The 22,665-nt window shown below is 46.2% G+C and overlaps 1 protein-coding gene across 1 annotated transcript in view; it reads right to left on the bottom strand.

The window, feature by feature from the left end:
- Positions 1-22,665, bottom strand: part of FAM107B (family with sequence similarity 107 member B) — a 133,365-nt gene that overhangs the window by 79,554 nt on the left and 31,146 nt on the right. The window contains exon 2 of the mRNA XM_075429084.1: positions 17,969-18,038. The gene's annotated coding sequence lies outside the window, so the exon portion shown is untranslated. The remainder of the gene's footprint in view (positions 1-17,968; positions 18,039-22,665) is intronic.

Here is a 22,665-nt window from a genome sequence, read left to right as displayed (position 1 = left end):
ATGAAGAGGTGTCTGCGGCTGTACGTGGGGCTCCTACTTCCCTTTCCACACTGCAACACAGCTGAGGTGTGGAGATGAGGCCAAGGCAGAGAGTGAGATGTCTCACAAAGTTTTGCTGACGCAGGTCCTTCATTGTGGATGTCCTCTCTTTGATTCGAGTGCTACTCCACAGTCAGGAACAGGTACCAGAGCACTTTCCTCCACTGAAGGTGCAGACTAGTCCTGACCTATTTTTAAATACAGTGGTGAAAATCTTTGGTGATAAGAATGAGAAGTTTGGAACGACTTTTTTTTGTGGTCAGAGCCTCTTACTTCTAAAGAACTAATCTGAACAGATGAATCTTAACTCAGCTGCTGCTCAGTCCTCTGAGCTTCATTGCTCAGTGACAGATGACATTTCTCCTGCAGCCTTGTCAAAAAAAGAACAGCACTAAATTGAAGCTCTGTCTCACCCTGCTTCATTAGAACATAATGAGGCAAAATTACAGGGTTTGCTGGCACCGCTCAGCATTTCAGCACCGTGATCGTCCTCAAAGCCAGCAAAGTAAGAGAGCTGCCAGTCCCTCCTGCAGCACGTGGAATTGGCTGGGGGTCAGTGCAGAAGATCCACAAAGGCTTTTCTAAGGTGTCTGCCCTCATGATAGTGTCTGGCATGCTAACAAAATCAGAACTAGCCCCAACGGCACCGGGGGCAAACAGGGCACATGTAGCAGTCAAGAGACAGTGGAGCCGAGCTGCTCCGGCATTGCCATTCCTAAGGGCTGCAAGGGGCGTTAATGGGCCCCATGTGCTACGGGAATGCAAAGCTCTGCGTGGGCCGGGAGATTTATGCTCTTGACATTAGGGGGAACTTCCTGACTAAGAGCTAATTGCTTTGGACTGTGAGTTCCTCTGCTCCAAATTACTGTAACTTTATTGAACAGTAAACCTAAGGGAGCAGCAAAGCCAAAGACGGACGGTTGTCCTGTGTAAGATGCCACTGGTTTAACATCATGTTTCTGAGGATGTGGAGCATGCAGGATTTTTGTTTAATGAAGTTCATATTTATTTGTCATTTAGGTGTCATAAAAAGATGAGACTGGTCTCATTATTGTTGTTTTCCAGTTTATGTCTTCAACAAGGGCCAGCAGTGAAGGTATGTGGAAGAACATAGGAGCAGACCAAAGCTGTAGTGCTTTCCCAGTCTTTCCCAGTCTTTAACAAGCTACGGCATGTGCCGAGCCACAGATAGTGCCTTTGTATTTTAGTAATCTTCAGTCATTTCAGTGATTTTTATGAATTTGTACATTAATGAACTCACATAAACTGCTGGCAGCCCAAATATCCCACAGCTCAACTGAATATTACGTGAAGAACCGTTTCCTTTTGTTTGCTTTTTCTTGCTGTTTGCCAATCACTACCCTTCCTACATGGTATTTAGGTGATCCTCTTCTTTTATAGGTGCAGGTTGCAGCATAGTTTACTTGACAGAATGATATACTTGAGACTGACAGAATGATATACTTTAGACCAGACTCAGAGATCCAACTGTCCCATTTTTTGTTCATCTCTGACTGCTGACCATCAAACCCAAAGTTGAGCTCCCTGTGGGGATAGAATCAATGCTTTTGAAGGATCTTCTTGAGATGAGGTCACCTGAAGACATGGACATTCAGTCATAAGCTTAATGGTCCAATAACTTTGTTTTTACCTGTGTAACCCATTGAGGCACTGAACAAATGTTTGGATGCTCAATCAGTGACAGGAAACATGAAAGCAAGTAGAGGGGCACACTGCAAAAGGAGAGCAAAATAGCTCTGCAAGAGGGAAGATGAGTGGATCTGAAAAGATCTGGAGAGGCCACATGCACAGAGGTGCAGTGATAAATGGAGATGTCAGTGCAATGGAGGGAAAAAAAAAACCTAATGTTCAGTGATTTAGGTTGGTCTGTGCCCAGTTTGCAACAGTTTGATTAGAATGTGTACACAGAATTAAGAAAATCACAGACCGTAAGAATGCCGAAAACCGAGAAAAACAAGGTCCCTTTTGAAGGACCCCAACTCCCACCACCACACAATTAACAACTTTTATTCCCCAGTGCCTTATTAACGCAGAATTGTCAGGCTCCACTGCGAACCTTGAATAATTCATCCCTGTGGTTCCCTGAACATCCAAACGACACAGAAATTTAGTCAGTTAACTTATCTAGGAAGGCCTTCTCCTCTTTCTTGTACTGCTCACATTGCAGTATATTGCTGGCATCATTTAAACTGTTACTGGCAAATAATATTGTTTTATGCATTATAAATAGAAATCAGGCAGCAAATGAAATTAAATGTGGACTGGAGAGCACAAATTCCTGAGCAGAACAGCCTGTGTGTCTGACAGGAAACAGAAAAACTTTGTTAAGTTTGCCCCTGACCAGCCTAATTTGATCTTTGATTTTTATGTTTTTCAAATGTGGTATCACATGTCTACAAAACGTAACAGCTTCTTGAAACCAAAAACAAAACCACTAATATAAGGTTTCTCCAGGGCATCCCAAATTATTTAAAACTGAATTAGTCTGAATTCTGCTTTTGCAGCGTTCCTGTGCAACAGATATCAGTAAACAGCAGGTTAAAAATATACAATGTCAGGGTTATACAGGCAAAAAATAGCAGCAGATATCTGTGAAGGACAGGTCAGCAACAAATCCCCACTTTAGTTATAAATGCCTTTCATCTCTAAGAAAGATTGTGGTGACGCTCCAATTCCTTAACCTAAGTAAAACATCAGGTATGCTGCAATCCAAGATGCCCTGCAGTGAGCTGGTGGAGAATCGTACCCATCTTTCAGGATTTTCCCTTGCCATCAGGTTCTGTACCACTCAGGCATCTTCCACATAAAATATGAAGCAAATGTAAAAGTTCTCACTAAATTTCTCAGAGTATTCAGATTATTTTTGTATATGTTGATTAATTTTACAGAATTTTTTTTTGGTTTGCTTCCAGTTGTAACTTTCACAAGAACATTGTGGACGCTTTTGGTGGCAATTAGAGCAAAAACTGTTGATTTTCCAACAGTGCCTATCATTTTCTGTTGGGGTAGCAAGGCCTTTTGGAAGATGAAGATTAATCTTTCCCGCTTCCTGGCTCCTAAAGATAGCACCCAGGCTCTCCTCTAACTGCACTGCAGGTTCATTTCACAGCTAAAAGCTCTCAACTCCTTGTTATCAATGCTCTGTTCATACCGCTCCCTTGCTTCTTCCTCAACTTGCTTCCTCTTTGGCATGTTAGAGAAAGATCTAGCCACCTCGACAGTTCCCATATCAATACTCAACATGAATTGCAAGAATCCAGTCTGCTAATTGCTAATGGGATGTTTCCTCTACAGGCATCTTTGGAGCTTTTTGTAAACCCAAAGAGTCAAAAAGTGTTGGGTTAGAATCAGATCATTTTCAGTTTTGTGTTGCAAACCTTGAAACATTTTCATTTTTTCAATGAGATTCACATGGGAAGTTTCATGTAAAATATATTTCCCCTGAAAACACATTTTGTTTTTTGAGAAGCCCAGCTTTTCTCTCCAGTTCAGCTGGAAAAGCTGGAGGAATTGATGTCAGCTTTGATTTGCTGGAAAAAGCTATTGCAAACTCTGCTAGGGGACGAAGGGCTGCCTGCACCCCCGAAGCAGAAGGGGAGGTACATAGAGATCTGAGCTCTTCTTTAACTTGGCTGGGCATGAACTTGCCCCGATCTGAAAGCCAAGTGGCTGAGCCTTCCCGAACTCCTCATCTTTGCAAGCTGAGTGCTCCTGTTTTCCCACTTTTGTGTAGCAAAGGACAAGGCACTGGGTGCAGACACCCAGCACGGGTGCAGCACTGAGGCACAGAAATTACACAACAAGGACTGAATCATGCTTAGGGCTATGCTGAAGTCAGAGGATCCTGTGCAGACCCAGAGATCTGGAGCTTATTTCATGATCACGACCCGGATCGGTGTACGTGATCCTACACGTACGGCAAAGCTCCCCTCGATCTTCACTATGTAGGATGAGGACAGGAACGAGCTGGGACTCAGGAAACACTGAACGCACAAGAGAGCTTTATGAGTATTTTAATTACAACCCCTTGCTTTAAAAATGTAACCATGATCTACAGTGGTAATTTATCCTGTAAATTTGTAGTACAAGTATTGCACAGTCAGTGCGATGTTGCAAATGGGAGTTTAATAATTACTGATTACTTTAGAAATGTTGTTTTGTAAAAAAGTGATAATCGAGGGTGAAGGGATTACTGCTGTTGATTTAAAAGCTTGCTGAGGCAGATTCAAAATCCCAAAGCTAGAGCATTTGTTTAAGCACATAAAAATGCAAAGAAGAACAGACTGGCGGAGTCCTTGTTCGAACAACTGTCAGGCAAGTAGCAATAAATCATGAAAAAACCATTTCCTAAACTTTCCCTTTTAATAAATTAGGTGGTGTTTGCAAAATAGCTTGGGAGAACATGTTAATACAGAACTGTTAGCTAGGTAACGAGCCAAATCCATCTCTGCGTTTCGGCCGAGTTACACCAGGGATGAATTTGGCTCTGTCTCTCTACAAACATGAATCAAGCTGTTTGCATTTTGTCATTACACTATCCCTGACCCAAGAGGATACATTTCCTTGGCAACAATAATTAAGAGCATGACAAAAACACTACACATTATCTGCATGATTTTTTTGTCCTTTAACAAAAGTTGTATTTTCCCACCCCTACCTCTCCTCAAGTAAGGAAGATTAAGGGGCCCATCCAGTTTCCTGCAAAATCAAAGATAAAGTTTCCACTGGTTTTGATAGCTACAGAAGAGCTTTCTTCATTCTGTAATTATTTATTGGATTGATAGGCTGAGCCAGGCAGCAGTCCCAGCTCCGTTGGCTCTGGTGCTTGCATTTTGACTTCTAAAACTTCTCCTGCCCATGGCGAATGCACAGAGAAGAGGAGGGCAGCTGCACCAGTGATGCGCTGGGAGCCCTCCGGGTTTCCAGGCATTTGGGGGGAGACGACAGCAACTAACGGGGATTTCTTTGGGAAATTCACCAAAAGTAAGACTGCACAGGTATTCTGGGATCACGTGCATGTATTTAACCAAGAGACTCACAATATGCATCAAGGCATTCCTGCAACCAAAGTTTTGGCCAAATGGATCCTGGCTGTGTAAAAGTGACTCCTCCAGCACAAACAGCTGGTCTAGGTGTTGGGTCCTGTTCCCTCAGACACAAGGTACTCCTGTATCTCGTAGGCATAGCATGAAGGAATGTTATGTTTTGTGGATGTCTCTGTCTGACTGAATTTGCCATCAAGAAAATGGGGTGATTTCTCTTTCCATTTACGAGACAGTGGGCTCTTTTGGATCATCCCCCAGTTTGTATCTGCAGAGCAGAGCCTGGATCCTGGCTAGCCCTCTAGGAGCAGCTGCAATCTTCACCACTGTCCTTCTAACATGACAAACACAGAAAATCAATATATATTCCCTGATGTTTTTATTCTCTATAAAATATTTTGAAGAATGCAAACCCTCTCCCAAACTCTTATCAGACTTCTCTTCCTGATCCAATGCAAACCAAGACTAAACATAGATGTATGGCTCGTAACTGCAGGAACATCCAGCATGGCTTTTCCCAACTAGGTATTACGCATTAGGATGAGAGGAACAGCACGTGCATCAGTCATAACATATAAGATACTATGTGCTGAGCATCAGCAAACCTCCGCTCAGAGCTGTGTAGAATGCAGTCCCTGTCTTTAAGGAATTTGCATGCAAAAAAACCTTAGTCCCGTCAAGCTTCGTTTTCAGAGGAAATCTCAGTGAGTGTTTCAGGGTTTATGCACCCAGGCTTTAGGCGATCGCTGCATCTGTAAGCGGTGTATTTATTCCCTTGTAGTGTGCTGAGGTGTTGACAATGCAGCCTGACTGCAGTGAACGCTTACCTCTGTTGGAGATAAAACCTGTTTCTGCTCACTTCAGATGGCTGAACCTCACTCGCAGCCTTTTAGAGGTCATTGCAAGGAGCCAGGAGACAAGTACCAGCCATCACATCCAGCCAGTGCGGTCAGTGGCACAACAGAACAGTGTTTCCATCGACTGCATCTGAGAAACCCACCGAGGCACCCTGATAAGGTTTTACCTGACTGATGGTAAGCCGGAAAAATAAGAAGAGAACAAAACAAAATCTGTTTTCATCCTCTCTTGCTGGTTTGCGTGGCAACGTGATAACCCCACTATCAGGATCAGCAGCCCTCTTCCGTTAGCAAAACTAAGCAGCCGTTACCACCACACTGAAAAAGAGCCTGAATCTGCTTTTTGCTGCTTTTGAGCGATGGGCTGGGATTTTCCACATCTGTTTCCTCCATTCTCCTGTCGTTCGCTGCAGCAGGGCAGGAAACGCATTGCTCCATGCACCAGCCACTGACCCCTCTGGGAGTCAGCCTGCAAGCAGGGCTGGAAGTCCCTCACACTTCATCTGATGGAGCTTTGAAAACACGGATTGCTATTAAACCCAGCCCAACTTGCTGTGTCAGGGCAGGAGTCTGAACTGAGTGTGTTTACTTTGGGTATAGTAAAGAAAAAAGGAAAAGAAAAAAAAAATCAGTGAAGGGAAGGAAAAACAATGAAACCTGTCCTCACCAGGAGTATTTCAATAGCTGTGCATGTCAGCGTGAGGAGTTGGCTCTCCCGTGGGTATGCCCCGGCTGTCCTATCACACCGCACTACAGATCAGTGCTACCAAGAGTTCCCTTGTTGGCAACCTCTGTCTGCTTCATGAATCTCCTCTAGGATGTCCTCTCTGCAGGAGGAGATGTTTTTGAGTCATTCTTGCTATAGACAGGTCCCTAAAGATCCATCACCTGGATGGAATGACTCCAACACCTTCCTTGTCGCACCCCAAAGGGCCCAGCCCTGAGGCAGGGTCGGGCCCTCTCAGCCCTCTCCCCCCGACTCCCATGAAGTTCCCCTTCAACTTTTGCGTGTTTTGGGGTGCCACCAGCCAGTGTTACCTCCCAACATCATCTGTCAAGAAACTTTACCACTTGCTCCAGTGCTTCCTCGCTGCATGTGGTTATCATATCTTGCAAGTATGTTTGCTGTAGCAAGGATGTCTCTCTTTTTCTAAGGCTTCAAAGCATTTTATTCTTCCCCGCCCATCCTCTCCTGACAAAGAATGCTTACAAGTGATGAAAGATATTGTCATTCAAAACCTCTTTTCCCAGTAACCCATAGACATCTGGCCCCTCTCTCTTACTGCAAAGCCAGATAAGTTCCCTTCCTGATTTTATCCAGCTTATTTTCACACTTTCCAAAACTTGAAACTTGCACGCTGCTGAGGCCTTGAGACTGATTAAAAATAGCCTGTGTCAAGCAAAAACACCAGCCAGGTCTTCACTGTGCAACAGCCGGTCCCAGAATCTCACACAGCACCTTCTCTAACACTAATTTGGCAAAGGCTGGAGTGTCACTTCAGAGGTCGGATCTTGGGTCTCCCAGCACGACTTACGGGGGCCCTACTGAAGGCTGACTCCCCTCGTCAGCAAGGGATAGGAGACAAAAGGGGAAAGGGGTTGTAATTTTAGGAGATTTCTAGCTCCTGTAGCAGAAAATGAGAAGGCAACGTTGAACTGCATCCATGAAGGACCCAACGGCTTCCTCTGCAAGACAGGCAGAGCATGCAGAGAGACCTTTAAGGTCTTTTCGGCAGAGTTGTGCCCTTCTGCCAATGGCAAAGAGTGCACAGATGCCCACTTCTGGAAAGCGGAGGAGAGCATGCAAGGTAAGCAGGAGAGCAAGAGATGCAAAGAGTCCTAGCAGAGCAAGCACCCAGCAAGGTGCTCTGAGATAACGTCATGATTCCCTTCAACATTTGTTGCTTCATAAGCAAAAATCAGCACGAGGCAGTGTCATTTATCACACCCTGTGAAAGATGGGCTTTCATCTTCACCTCACCCCAACCTTTTAATCCCTGATGTTCTTCTTAACGAGATGTGCTCTGAATGTCCAGCAAAGATGAGCACAAATGAATTTCTGGCATGCACAGAACTGCAGGGCTTAGTGGGGGGTGTTCACCATTGCTCTAGGATTATACGTAATTAGACCGTCTAGACCACATTCAGAGGGGATGTGGATGGGGTGGAGAATACCAGCTGGAAAATCAGATAGTGAGAGGGTGGGCAGCTGGATTTGGGCAGGACAGAAAGCCAAGTGGAAATGTAAGAAAGTACCAGATTTATTGTATGCCCACAGCTTTCTTGCGTTAGCCACGTCCTGTGCTCCTGCTGCAACATCTGAGCCCTTTGCAGTCTTGCACATCTTTTTCCTTCCACAGCCCTGTTAGCAAGGAGAGTGTCATTGCCTTCCACTAGCACTGGGCCAGCGAGACACAAATTGGGTGGTGATGTTCAGGTATGCCGAACTTCACCTCCCATCTGCCTGCTGTGTGCGTCCTGGTGCTTTGCAGACACCAAGCTTGGATGTCTCTTGGACACAAAAGCCTGCGTGTGTCCATTTTGTCCTCCTTGTTCATACACAGGGTCTGTGGTGGACCAAAACCTGAACCCAGGTCCCCAGGCTGTTTTTCTAATCCTTGGACCATGCTCCCACCCATGGCCCTTTCCTTCTGCTGGCCTGGGATGTTCATTTTATTGCCAGGTGTTGGAGTATTCCTAAAGAAATCAATACAGAGTCACGATTTGTTTGACATGCCACAGTGAGTGCTTCTCACATTGGAAACAGAAAAATGTCCTATTTTGTTTCTCTTGATGTTCCCTGCAGGCAACTGTACCCAAATCTATCCCTGCACCAGTGCTGAGTATCAGAGAGATGCACAGGGGAGGAGATGACTTGTCCCTCCCCAGCCTGAAGCTCATGGCATAGAGAGGTTTTCCTGGGGTAAATTACAACAGCGCTGAGTGTTATTCTTGTATCCTGAGCTTTAACGCCTTAAGGTTACCTTGGATGACACGATCTCTCCCTCTCTTCTGCCTCCCTGGGGTACTCTCCAGGGAAGTAGGAGCAGATGTGCTTTGTGACATGGGATCTGCTGGAATATGGTGGCCCCAGACCAGCTCCTGTTCTTGCTCCTTTGCATTGGACCATGCTTTGCCTGGTGCTGGTGTTTCAGAGCCAGATGGTCCTGCAAATTGTTGCTTCTTGCAGTTGGGCTCTGCCAGCCTGAGCAGACGGATTGGAGGGGCCTCGGCAAGAGCAGGAAACTGTTTTTGCTGAAGCGTAGGAGCTATTTTAAGCACATAAGCGAAGTCTAGCGTGGAGAAGACCCTGCTGCCTCAGAAGCATATTTAGCCAGTCTGATACTGAAACCTGGCCACGTTTTACAGGGCATATCATTTACCCTCCTCCAGGCAGGGATCGGGGTCAGGAGGCTTCACACAGTTCCAGCCATTAGCAAAGAGAACCCTTTCTCCAGCAGGCAGTTGAGGAAAAACACATTTTTCACTGCATGAGCTGGAAAACCAAAATACCTAAGTTCACCTACATCTTTATTTACTCCTCCACTAGTGCCATTGGATGACCTGCAGGTACTTCTTGGCATTGCTGTTGTCCTCTCCCACTCTCCTCACTGAAATAGTACAGAAGGTTGGGACAAAAATGAAAAATTTTGCAGAACCGTTTAACCTGTGCATGCTAACCCCTGCATGCAGATGTCCTGTCAGCTCTGACACCAGAGCACGGGGAGTCTTCATCACTGCCTGGGCTAGAAAACTGGTCCTACAGCCAGGGCATACCTTGGTGCTGGGAAGTGTGGGTGCTACCTGTAGCAGAAAATATAGAAACTCATCTCTCTCTGCTCTCCTCAGTCTTTATGTCACAGATATTACACAGTCTCCAGCTCTTCATAGTTTCCAGCCTTACTCCTGGGCTCCATGTAACATCTCCGTGGTTTTCCCTGTCTCCTCTTGGCCCTAAGAGGAGATGTGCTGCTGCTCGCCGACATCCCGCTTTCTGCAGGGTGGATGCAGGAAATACTCTGCTAATCTTTTTGGAACTAAGGAGGCACTTTCCAGCCTGAACAAACCCAGAGAGGCTTGGGGTTTTATTCTCACCGCGTGACAAGCAGCAGGCGCCATAGGTGTGGGGTGCTCGGGATGTATCCCACCGCACCGCAGCTGGCAAAACAAACCTTTCCGCAAAGTTTTCACCACCTGTCCAGCTTCCTCCCTGCAGGAAATCCAGCCTCCCCCGCTCCCAGAGACCATAGCTGGAGCTTTGTTTGCAGCTCCCCTTTCACAAATAAAACCAGCATGGACTGGTAAACACAGTGCCACCAAACTGGCAAAGCAGTACTCAAAGCATGGAAAATAATGGTGTTCTTTTCTACTGAGTTGGGCATGAGCATCTGCCAAATCCTCAAACTGCTTGCAAATAGCTCCTTGTTACTGCAATTTGCTTTCCAGCAGCACCCTAAAGTCCCAACTGGGGCTGAAGCTTTGCTGTGGGAGCAATGGCTTTGCCTTTGACAGCTGAGCAAAGAGACATGACAAAGCTACAGAGCCAGGGGACTGTTCCCACTGACCACTGGCAGACCTTGAATCCATCTCCCTTCTCCCCGTACCAGTGGCTTTACCTAATGCTATATCGGTCATGACCAGAGAAGCAGGGCCAGATCCAATTTAGGTACAAACCTGACTCATCGGGAAGAGCTTAGCTGTAGAAAGTGTGGTATGCAGGTGGAAAAAAGGAATGTGAGGATTGCTGCAATTGATCCGATCTGAAGTCCAGTGAGCTCAGTATCTCCAAGTAAGGCTGAAATGAGTGGCTTCAAGAGCAGATAAGCATATCCCTTCAGCCATGAGGATTATATTTCTCTTCTAGAAGAGCTGATAACTTAAAAATCCTTAAATCTGGTCTTTTTATATCTCTCCCACCCTAACTGGCCCCATACAAGCCCTGTATCTCCCAATAAAAAAAAAAGGGACTCAAGACTGAAGAATTTGCGAAATTTTAACATTATATGAGCCTCAATTTGCCTCCTCCATATATAGTACTTTCCATCTTGAGTTAAAAGAAAGGAGACTGTAAGAGAAAGAAATGAAAGACTGCTATCAGATACTGGTAGGGCTGTAAGGGAACAAGCAAAGGATGTTTACTGGGATGTGGCCATCGCAGGGCACAGCCGCTTGCAGACAGACACAAGGAATATGCCAAAAGTCCCACTCTCCAGGAGGCGCGGAGAGGCAACGTCCCTCCTTACACAGGCAGACTCAGAGAAGGGAAGATCACCTGCATCCTTACACACAGACTTTCCTGAAGTATGTCACGACATGCAATATTTTTAATATAAAATTTCAATTTAAAAAAATTTTTTTAAGTCTTTTTCTAAGAACTCTCTTAACTTGGAGCTGCTGGAGATTCCAAAGTGAGAGATAGCTACCTGGAGCAAAACCCTAGAGGCAAAGTGGCTGATCTATCCACCGAGCACACGAAAAACCTAGTTCTGGAGAGGAAAGATCTGTGGGGTACAAAAGGCTAGAGAAAAGCTCCTTGGAGGAGCTTCCAGAAGAGGATTTCTATCTAGTAGGTCTGCCAGAGGTTCAATGCTACCTAAACGCCATGCCAGCAACAGATTGTTCCCCTGGAATTTGCCTTGGGAAACAACTTTTATGACTAAAAGCAAAAGCTTTAAATGGTCAGAAGTTTTGCTGTCTCTGTTTCATGGATACTGGTATGTTAACCGAGAGCGTTAGATTCTCCAGTAAGACCTTTTTGATGGCTAGGGATCTGTGGTGGTCCAAAAGGAATTTAAAGAGAAGTGATTTACATTTTCTATAAAAAAAGCAGGAGGTGAGGAAAGTTTCACTGAGCACAATGAAAGAGCTCTGGATTTATATGGAATAAAATAATAACCAGGCTGAGCTGCCAAACCCCTTAATGACCACGTTCCCTTTCCAGAGACGGAAAAAAGAAGGACCAGCACCTTTTTTTTTAACCTCACATTTCCAGGAATCTCTTTTCTTTGTTTTTCACATCAGGAGTAGAAGACGTAGGGTTAAGATATCAAGATAAAGGTCATCCTCAAGTATATTTAGCCTGACTGGAAGTAGGAAATACCAGAAATCCCTCCAGATTCCGAACTCCATTTGTCCATTTCAAGAAACACAGATAAATCCCCCAACATCTGCTTGCCTATCAGCCACACCGAAGGGAAACTGCAAATCATCTGCTTTTTGAAAAGCGATACCCAATGCAGCTTGCTCCTGGGTTGGCCGGTGCTTCATGCACCTTCTCCATGACAGCCGCCGAGGGCAGGGGAAGGAACCTCACAAAGGGGCATCCCCAGCTCCTCGGCAGCGCCTGCATCTGCTGGAGCTGCCAAGGAAACCCCTGCCTCTGTCTGTTGGCCTCCAGATGAGCTGTGATAACGCTCTCAGGATGGCCAGGTCAAGGGACAGCTCGCAAATAACATCAAGCAATCTGCTTTCTGAGCCCTGATGTGTTCCGTGGCATTTGTATTTTGGATCAAGTCCCATGTGCCATGGGTTGTCATTTTAAAAGACATTAAAGGTGTGCGATGTGTATTTGCATCCTGTGCTGCAGGAAGATGCGTTTTTTTAAGCTCTTCTTTTTATCTTAATGTAGCAAATGGGCCATAGTTTGGTAGCATATCTGTGATGCTGCTGATGCTCTGAGCAAAAAAATGCTCCATTTTTGTTACTGGAAGGCGAGCCACATTCAGGGAATTCCTTGGAATGAAACACCCACATACCCTGTGCCCTTTCTCCTCCTTTATTTCCAGCACTCCCCGTGATATTCAGCTTTCCATTTGTACATGGCATTGCAGAGAGAAACACACACGGACCCTAAGATGTGGGTGCCACGTGACAGGGATGGAAACAGAATCCAGACCATCCTGCCCTCAGCCTCATGCTTTTGTTTCAGGGTCACGACTACCATCGGTCGCACCATCCCCTTGCACACACAAAGAAAACTGCACATGTGCTTGGGGGGAAGTGGAAGGGAGGTAAATCTGCAACGTGGGGTCTTTTCTGGTTTGCAAGACCCACATCCATCTCTGGTTGAACTCTGCTCGGCACCAGTAGGTTACATCAGCAAAATACATTTTAGACCCTGCTCCGTTTGTCATTTTTTAACCTGCTGCTCCACTTCTGCTTGAGCAGATTTTTGCCAAGGATATAAACATCTTGGCCAGTTTAGACTTTTCTCATTTTAGCTGCTGTCTTAGAGAAGGATCAAGTTCTGGATGACAAAACATTTCATTCTCCGGTAGCTGAAGAAGGAAGTTGTGTGTTAATGGAGAAGTGCTGCAAGCAGCTGAAAGCCGTGAGCAGAGGACAGACCTGCGGAACCAGGAAAACCGCGTTCGTTTTGCAGCTGAGCAACAATGCAGATTCTTCTGCGCCGGTTAAAAATACCTGTGGCCTGATCCTGCCGCAATGGAAGGAAGTCTGGCCTGGGTTAAGGAAGGCATTTCAAAAAAAATTATTTTGCAACAGTGCAGATGTTTTCTTTAGTGCCACCGGCAGCACAGGCTGGCCTGGAAGGCAGCAGAAATGAACACAAGCCCATGTCTTACTGGGCACCTCACCATCCAGCATTGGCGTTTCCATCTTCTTTATCACTGTAAGTTCATCTAAGCATCTTCGGTCTCCGACCCCGGTGCAGAAGCAGATGAGCAGCGTGTCCAGCTGGAGTTCCTAATATCTTCAATTACTGCAGCTACATTCTCTTGCTGGTTACCTGAGAACTCTCTGATTTCTGCTCAGAAACGTGCTTTCTGCTTTGCCTGGATCGCGGCCAGCTCGCTTGTGGTGCAGCGTGCAACCACACCACGGCAGCAAGAAGAGAGGAGCCACCCTGTGGGTTTTCTTTAGCAAGAAGCCAGAACGTTGTTTTTATTTCATTTCTTCTTGGTTTCCTACTTTGGCTTTATTGTCAAGGTTTGTGGAGGAGGGACGGGCAGTTTTCGGCTGGTCTGTGCAGTTTACCTTCCCCTGGATGCCACGTCCCCGTGGTATCAAGAGCCGGTGCTGGCATTGCTCCTGACGTCTGCGCCAGCAGAAGTGTCGAACAATGGGGCTTGTGAAGATGCAGTTGCAAAGTAGTGGTGAGAAGGCTGCCGAAACTTGCTCTTTGCACGGCATGGGGCATACACCAAAGCCATTAGCACGGATCCCTGTGCCACAGGCGTTTAAGTTATGACCCAGAGCTAAGGAGGGACCTGTCACCAGAGACTGAGAGGAGGAACAGTGTAACAGCCTCCATGTGCCCGGTAAGCGAAGATGGAGCAGGCCTCCTGCAGCAAGGTTAGAAGACACTAAGATGAGGAATTTGTGGCAGAGGTTCCCCTCCCCATGCTGCCATAGTCAGAAAAACAACCTCTCCTCTCCCTCCTGGCTCTGCCTGGGGTGCAATGGACCCTGGCTACTCCCTCCTCCACTCCTCCCTTCCTTCTTTGCAGCTTGCTGGGACCTGCACTTCCACCATAAGGGTCCACAGCAATATTAGGGTACTGCTTGGAGGCAGAGTTAACCCCCTTTTGCTAGCAACAGGTCATGGTCAATCACAGCAGTGGAAGATATTAATCTAGTCCTTACCTGGAGTGAAGTCTAAGGAAGTACAAAGGAGAAAACTCCCCCTTGCCCTGGCATGGATAGCTCAGAAAGCACAGTCACAGCCACCCAGGACATCTCCTACCAGCTTCACACCAGCACCATGTCCCATCTTGCAGGGGTCTGGGTGGGGAAAGACTGTTCTGTGCTGCAGAGTCATCTCCAGACAGATGCGGATGACAGCTGGACATCAAAGTGGTTCCCGGAGCTTCGGTTTCTCCTCCCAGTTCCTCTTGGCATCTTGCTGGTCCTGAACTTGGTTTTGTTCAGATATTTATGAAAAACAACCCTTTTGTTGTTTTTTTAAAGGGTATTTTCTTCACAAACTTGTATTTCTTTTGGAGCTGTCCTGGTTTTAAGCCAGGAAAATATGAGGATTTTCATTTTTTAAAATGACACATTCCTGTGAGCAATGCTCAAAAACAATAACAAAACGATGTCTGAACTTTTCAGACTTTACGTGGAAAATATTTGCTATTCTTCTGCTCAGAAAGTTAAGTAACTCTTGCTTAGGTTATCTCTTTGGTAGAATTTAGATAAACCACACACCAGGGGGCAACTCCCCCACTCAGTATTGATCTCGAGTGGACTCTTCATACGCCAGCCCCAGAGCTGTGTGCTACCCAGAGCATCTCTGCTCCCTAATTTGTCTGTTGGATCACAAATGCAAGAGCCGAGAGGTTCGCTTTCATCTCTCTGCCACATAAAATAAAAGCAACCTTGCGACTGATTCTAACTGACAAAGGGTAAAAGCTACATCAGTAAAAAAACGTTGCGTTTCATTGCTGCTTTCTCACGAGGCAGCCTCCGGGACATGCCACAGACATTGCACAGGTGTTGAGGCCAGGCAGATTCAGCGCTGACATGAGTGAGGATGAAAGGAAAGCTTTTTCCTTATGCTTTTGTTTTTTGTCCCTACTCTTTTTCCACAGCTACATCACTGCAAATGCCAGCCCTGAGCAGCTTTGTCCTGCTGCGCAGCCCTGACTGGCAGGGGCAGCCTCCGTGCAGCAGCAGCTCAGTCGGAGCTGCGGCGTTTTCCCTTCTCCAGTCTCAGCATCCTAAATCTCAGCATCTGCATCTGGTGACAACCATTTACACAAGAGCTTGTATTATCATAAATAAACTGGGCGCCAGGTTAGAGCTCACATATGTTCCAGCACTGGATATTACCAGGCAATTAATTCACTTGCCCAGAAAATTTTAAACACTCCAAACAGATGCACAGGCAGCGTTTTCCAGTGGCCTTTTCAGTTGCTGGCTGGGTGGGCCCACAGCAAATGCTGGCCCCACTCAAATCTATGACTATAGATCTGCTGAGAATGTTTTATTTTGTTGCTCTGCTCATAGCAAACCAGGCAGGGAGGGAAAGGAGGAGACCCTACACAGCTGAAATGTGTTCTGGCCTCTTATTTGTTCTGCCTTATCTAGAAAGCCACAAGTGTAAGATATAAGACCTCTGGGTCCAGCCTCACTTGCAGAGCTCCCGCAGCATTGACATGTGCTCAGCAATCGTAAAGGTCATGGGAATCTGCGATATAAGCATCCGTGCAAGAAATGTGGATGTTCAGAGCTGTACCCATCAGGGATCACACTTATCTAGGATCTCATCCCTCTTGCTGCTGGCAAGTGCAGTCCATGTCTCTGAAGGCAAGGGCATTTCGCTGACACCTCCTTCCAATCAGACAGCTGCTACATCAAGTGTGGCTAACAAAGTTCATGTGGTTTTACCAAATCACCCCAAATTTAAATACAGTCCGGTCACAAGACCAGATTAACCACCTCTCTGAGTTTCGAGTCTACAAAGCAGATGCAGCAGCTAGACCTCGTAAGTGACAGTAATACTGATGATGGATGCTCTCTTCACAGGCCTGAAGTCTTCTTTTTTTACGGAATACCTGTTGTCCACTCCCTTCAACGCATGTCTGGGAGCAGGGGTGTACAAGACCCCCGAAAACAAGTCTGGGCAGGCAAGGGTAGGAGAAGGAGGAGCTACCCACCAAAACACGCTCAGAGTGGCAGGGATACCTTTTTAATAGACATTTTGGAAACTGCCAATGATTTTAACAGCCAGCTCTACCAAACCGGAGTAAGCAACGTTCAGCCTGGCTGTGATTCATATCCAACACTTTATACAGAGATTTCATGGCCCTTTGTTTCTTGTTAGCGAGAACAGAATGAAGTTACTTAAAGGGGGAGACAGACAAATTCATGAGCTCATGAAGTTCAACAAGACCAAGTGCAAGGCCCTGCACATGGGTCGGGGCAATCCCGAGCCCAAATACAGGCCAGGCAGAGAATGGACTGAGAGCAGCCCTGCTGAGGACTTGGGGGTGTTGGCTGACCAGAAGATCAACATGACCTGGCAATGTGCACTCACAGCCCAGAAGGCCAAGCGTACCCTGGGCGGCATCCCCAGCAGTGTGGGCACAGGGTGAGGGAGGGGATTCTGCCACTCTGGTCCGCTCTGGTGAGACCCCCCCGGGAGTCCTGCGTCCAGCTCTGGAGCCCCCAGCACAGGACAGACATGGAGCTGTTGGAACAGGGCCAGAGGAGGCCACAAAAATGGTCAGAGGGCTGGAGCACCTCTGCTGTGAGGAAAGGCTGAGAGAGTCGGGGCTGTTCAGCCTCGAGCAGAGAAAGCTGCGGGGAGACCTTAGAGCAGCCTGCCAGTGCCTGAAGGGGCCTATGGGAAAGCTGGAGAGGGACTTTTTACAAGGGCCTGGAGTGATAGGACAAGGGGCAATGGTTTTAAACTGAAAGAGGGGAGATTTAGACTGGATATAAGGAAGAAATTCTTTACTGTGAGGGCGGTGAGGCCCTGGCACAGGTTGCCCAGAGGAGCTGTGGCTGCGCCCTCCCTGGCAGTGTTCAAGGCCAGGTTGGACGGGGCTTTGAGCAACCTGGTCTGGTGGAACATGTCCCTGCCCATGGCTGGGGAGGTGGAATGAGATGATCTGTAAGGTCCCTTCCAACGCAAACCATTCTGTGATTTTCTGATCCTGAACTCCTCTTCATTCCCACTCCAAGGACATGCCTCTGCAGTGTATGGATTGCAGGAGAGAACAAATACTGCACACACCCTTCGTCACTGTCTTTTGCAAGGGATAAGGTCAAAGACATTTTTAATTGCATTAGCTGCAAATGCCTGTCGTGTTGTTATACAGGCACAGAACCACTGTGTTAACAAACTGAAATAAAATCCCAAGACAACAGACAGGCTACAATAGACATGAAACAAGTTCCAGGTCTGTTATCACAGATATCTCTCTCTTTCATTTGCCTTGATCTGAATGTCATCACATTATCATCCTGGCTCAGGGCAGTTTAGAAAAGACAGGTTTTAATTTGCACCACAGAGAGGAAGCAAGCTCCACACATCACTTGTACCTGGTAAGGGCTCATTCTCCAAGACTGGCAAATCCAGCTCCTTCTGTGACTCCTCTTCTTCATCTTCTTCCTTTTATATTGCATTTCCCAAAAGAAAGCAGAGAAAAAGAAAGAAAATGAGAATCATTAAACCATTTGCCAAAAAGAGACAGAAAATTTTGAATGGTACTATTAACAAATAGAAACATGAATTACATCAAAAACATCTTTCATCAGTCTTGTAATTCATGCCTAACATGAAAGCAAGACTCCTAACAGGCTGGTGTCAGACATCACTTCCCCACAATGCTGCTAATACAGATGGAGAATGTGAGGCTTAGAAATCATGTGAAACCTTACACAACCCACCCAGCATTTGAATGGTAGAGCTGGCTGGAGATGAAAATCCAAGTTTCAATCTTGACACTAAAACCCAGTGTTGCCTCTCTTATGCTCCAGCTGAAGACAGTAAGCTTCTCTGTCCATTCATGAAAAGAAATAAAGTTTTAATAGAATTATTCAACTTTTCCTTATTAAAATACTAACTCCATTCATTTGAAAATCCCATTGATGCCAAAGGCGTCACAAAGGCAGAACAAAGCAAAAGGCACAATTGTTTTTTCTTCTGAGACTTTTGCCCTTGGGGACTGAATGTCTTCAGCATTCAGAGGAAAAATCTGGTCACAGCTAAACTTCTGACTCGCTATCTCCCAGAGTTTAGTTAAGAGAAGCAACCCAGTGTTTCCCATAAATAGGTTTATATTAGTAATGGTGTAACATGATGGCCTCTGATGCTGTCTGAGCAGTACATATATGGCTGACTTCGATGGGGTGGAAATAGCTTTATTATCGCATTTTGCAGAACGAGCGGAAGGTGGGAATGGGAATGCAGGAGCACCGTAAGACTATAGAAGTGGCAATGCAAGCCACTGGCCCCACAGCAACCTTCTTCCATGTTTTGGGCAAGTTGGCCCAAGAGGGATCCCTTTCTCCTCAGTTTTATCTGTCTTGAGTCTACTCCAAGTTTGCTTTGTTGGCTCTAGAGATAGGCACCTCCCAGCTGGTGACCTGTTCCATCTCTGATAGTCACCTAAATCAAGTGAGACGAGTCTGGAGACAGTTTAGGATGAACATCAGATGGACCAGACACACAGCTGTCAGATGTCTTAAGTGAGATCAGACAGGTCCTGCCACCTACCATGAGAGAAAATCAGTGCTGGGCACTGAATGGATGCTACATGAATGGAGCTTTGCAACTCTTCAGGACTGAGGCCAGATACAGTGAAAACTACTCTGCAATTGCCATAGTGAGGTGTAATTGAAGACAACCAGAAATCAAGCTTTTTCTCTCAGCACTTTCAAGTCTCTTGGGGTATTGCCCTGTCAGAAGTGTCCATGTGATTTAAAAGTAGAAAAGCAGGGACATGTTGGAGAGATCTGGACGGAGGTTTGAGTGCATGATGGAAGCAGGTTTCATGGTGCCAAGGTGGAAGATGAACATTGTTCTGGGGAACTCAGAGCAGCTTTCACAACACAGACCACAACCCTTCCTCGCTGTGAAATGTTGTATTTAAAATATCAAATGCATTTTTTGCTTTATTTTGCTTCATCACAGCAAAAGGCACAGACAGCTTGACCTCATGCAGAAAATGAAGCCAAGCAGACATTCACCAAAAGGTGTGACTTCATCTGATCTATCAAGATGGAAAAAAGAGCTTTTGCTGCAGAGTTTTCTCAGCAGCAAAGGCAAAAGAATATAGTGTGGATCATACATCACATCAACGTGTTTTGCTCACCACGGTACAGCCCAGCGGTCAGCCTGCAGACCAGGTTTCATCTCCTCCTGCTCACGTTTCCATCTCTCCGTGCCTCAGTTTCCCACCCACAAGCAAAAAACCTGATATCCTTCCTGCAGGCTCTACACCATGCATATCTGAGATATTCAGCAGTGAGCTGGCCATGGACATGAATGTGAGCGATGCAGCCTGAAGATCTCGACGCTGGCAATGACGAGAGGCCACCCAGCTGCCAGCAAACAAGGGGGGAGCTGCTGGTGCATAAAGCAGGCAGGAGATCATATTCGTCTTTCAGAGTAGTATTTCCAGATTAAGTATAAGATGGAAGCTCAGAGAGGTCACAAGCTGAGACTGACTTTCAGAATGATGACTTTGACATCCAAAGAGGGAGGACAGGCTTATTAAAAATGCAGTGTGGATTGCAAATCTGTCACACACCCAAGCCACCACGTGGAGCAGGAGGATGGACGAGGTGATTATGGAGAACCTGCTGACAACATCAACCTCTCGAGTGACGGGTCAGTGAATAGTTTGCTGCTATTCAGCATTGTTTTGACAGAAACTACACAAAGCAACTGCGTGGGGGACGAGCAGTAAATGTTCATGTCCGCTTAGAGGTTTGTTTATAGTTGTGTGGTGGGAAAATATGACCATGAATGAGAATTAAGCCCTGCATTTGCTTAGGAAATCCAGTTTGGTGAGGCAGAACAGGGAGGGGAGAGAAGCAACAAGGGGAATCATGGGGATTGAGGTGAGGAGATGGGAAGAGCAGTGCTGTAGAGGAAGAGCAAGTAATGCTGCTGGGACACACTGGGTGAAGGCTGCACCAGCTTCTGCTGTCTCCCCAGCCTTCCACTGCTGTGTCTGCTCTGGAGCCCACTGTTTTTCACCTGCTGTACCACTTCTTGGCCACAGTGGCTTTAAAAGGTGAAAGCTGATGGTGTCCAGCGCAAGGGAAAATGACAGGCGGGGAGCCACACTATATGCAGGTGAAGGGCTTGCATGCCGCCCACCACTTCTCTCACCCTCATCTTTCATCTCCAAGCAGCTGCCTGATAGCTGCCTCGCCTCCTTGTCGACAACACCATTAACTTGCTGCAATTTGAACCTTCTCCATAGAAAGATCCGCCATGGAAAATTCTTCATGTTTGGTGAAAGTGAAAAAAATAACAGTATTCATCAGACATTGAAGGCAGTGGCAGAATCTCTGGAAATGTTGCCAAGACGTCTCATGGGTGGTTAGTTTGGGTTTGAGCTTACAGATGAGTGGGTTATGCTGTAAGTGCTCAGTTCTTATCTTATAAGCAATGCTCCATCTCTAAAACCATCTCCCTTTTTCAGGAAGTCAAAATGTCAAGCAGTGAAGCACCCAGGGAAACAGAGGCCAGATACCCTGGAAGATACGAGTCAGGATGCAGTGAGGATCTGAGATAAGAGAATTATATTATTCTTCACTGCAGATTACCAAAATTTTTGGTAAGGGAGGCATTTATTGTAGTTGCAAGATGTAATGTCAAAGCTGCAAGTAGATGTAACATCAAGACATCCAAATACATGTGGCTTACCACTAAACAGGGCCACCACCTTCTCCTGGCAAAGTTTAATCAGACTGAAGTATCTCAGACTGGTGATGTGTTTCCTTTTTATGAAGGAACTGAAGACCATTTCCAGTTTATATACTTATAACAGGACTGTAAATGGTTCAGAGAAGGGCAATACAATGGATACAAAGGATGTGTGGCTTCACGTAGGGCAGCTACACAGCTACACAGGAGAGAAGCTAGTTGGGGGTTCCCAAACACGCAGAAACTGCCTCCAGCTCAGACCGTCCCTGAGCCAACTGCAGCACGGGGGGATGAACCATATGCACCTGCCTGTTCTCACTGTGAGTAAGTAAAACTTTCGGCTTTTACTACTTTAAAGAAACAATATCTACTTAGAGCCAGATGCAACAACGTGTTTAAAACAGAGCAGTAAGCAGTATTATTTACCATTTGTGTTATTTATCCATTAAAATTAGCGGTTTGTACCTGCCATGCACCAGCATTGATGCTGCACCGGACACAAACCTCTGCAAATATCCCAGCTGGTTGCACCAGGTCATCCCAGGGAAAGAAGATCCTCTCTCTGGGTAGTGTCTAGGATCATTAAGAGCACACCATCATGGCAGCTTGCAGCAAAAAATTAATTGCAAGAAATGCCTTTGTGCTTCCCACTCCTGCTGATATATAAATATATCTATATATATAGGTAGTTGGAGGTGCAGCTTTAACAACATCTAAAAGAATGAGTCATTCCTGGTAAAACTGCTCACATGCGAGCGCACATCCATGCATTTGAAACCAAAAAGCTGTTGTGAAATCTTTTCAGGCCTCAGCAGCCCAGTCTTGCATGACATTCTCCATGCACCTCCTGGGATCACAGGGCAGAGTGACCCAGGCCCAGCGCGCTGTGCTGCTCAGCTGGGAAAACAAAACCTTTTCCTCTCCTTGTTTTCTGTGGCTGCTTCACGCATCGTTTGTCTTCCACCATCAATGGGATCATGGTGCAGGTGGGAGTTAAGAGCGATGCAGGACTTCCTAGTCAGGAGCTGCTGGGCGGATCCAAGGGGAGACAGTCACTTTTCTGATTTTTGAGGAATAAATACATTTTCATACGTATCAGAACAGCAGTAAAGGGAAGCTAGGAGAGAAGATACATGCAGTGACATACTCCCCATCCAGTAAGTGCTGTGAATGTCTTCTCAATGCCAGCTACGGATTTGGTCCAAGGACCCTTCGGAAAGGAGGATGCTCCAGACCCTGGTGCTTATGACGAATAAAAGTTTAGCTTGGCTTGGGTCCAGACAAATTTTTCCAGCAGAGTTAAGACTCTGGAGGCTGCAAGCACTAAGCCCTGTGTCTCGCCTCAACCCAAAACTGG

This window comes from Opisthocomus hoazin, chromosome 8 (assembly GCF_030867145.1).
Source record: "Opisthocomus hoazin isolate bOpiHoa1 chromosome 8, bOpiHoa1.hap1, whole genome shotgun sequence".
Lineage (NCBI taxonomy): Eukaryota > Metazoa > Chordata > Aves > Opisthocomiformes > Opisthocomidae > Opisthocomus > Opisthocomus hoazin.
Note: the sequence above shows the minus strand (reverse complement) of the source record. Positions and strands in the feature narration are given on the sequence as shown.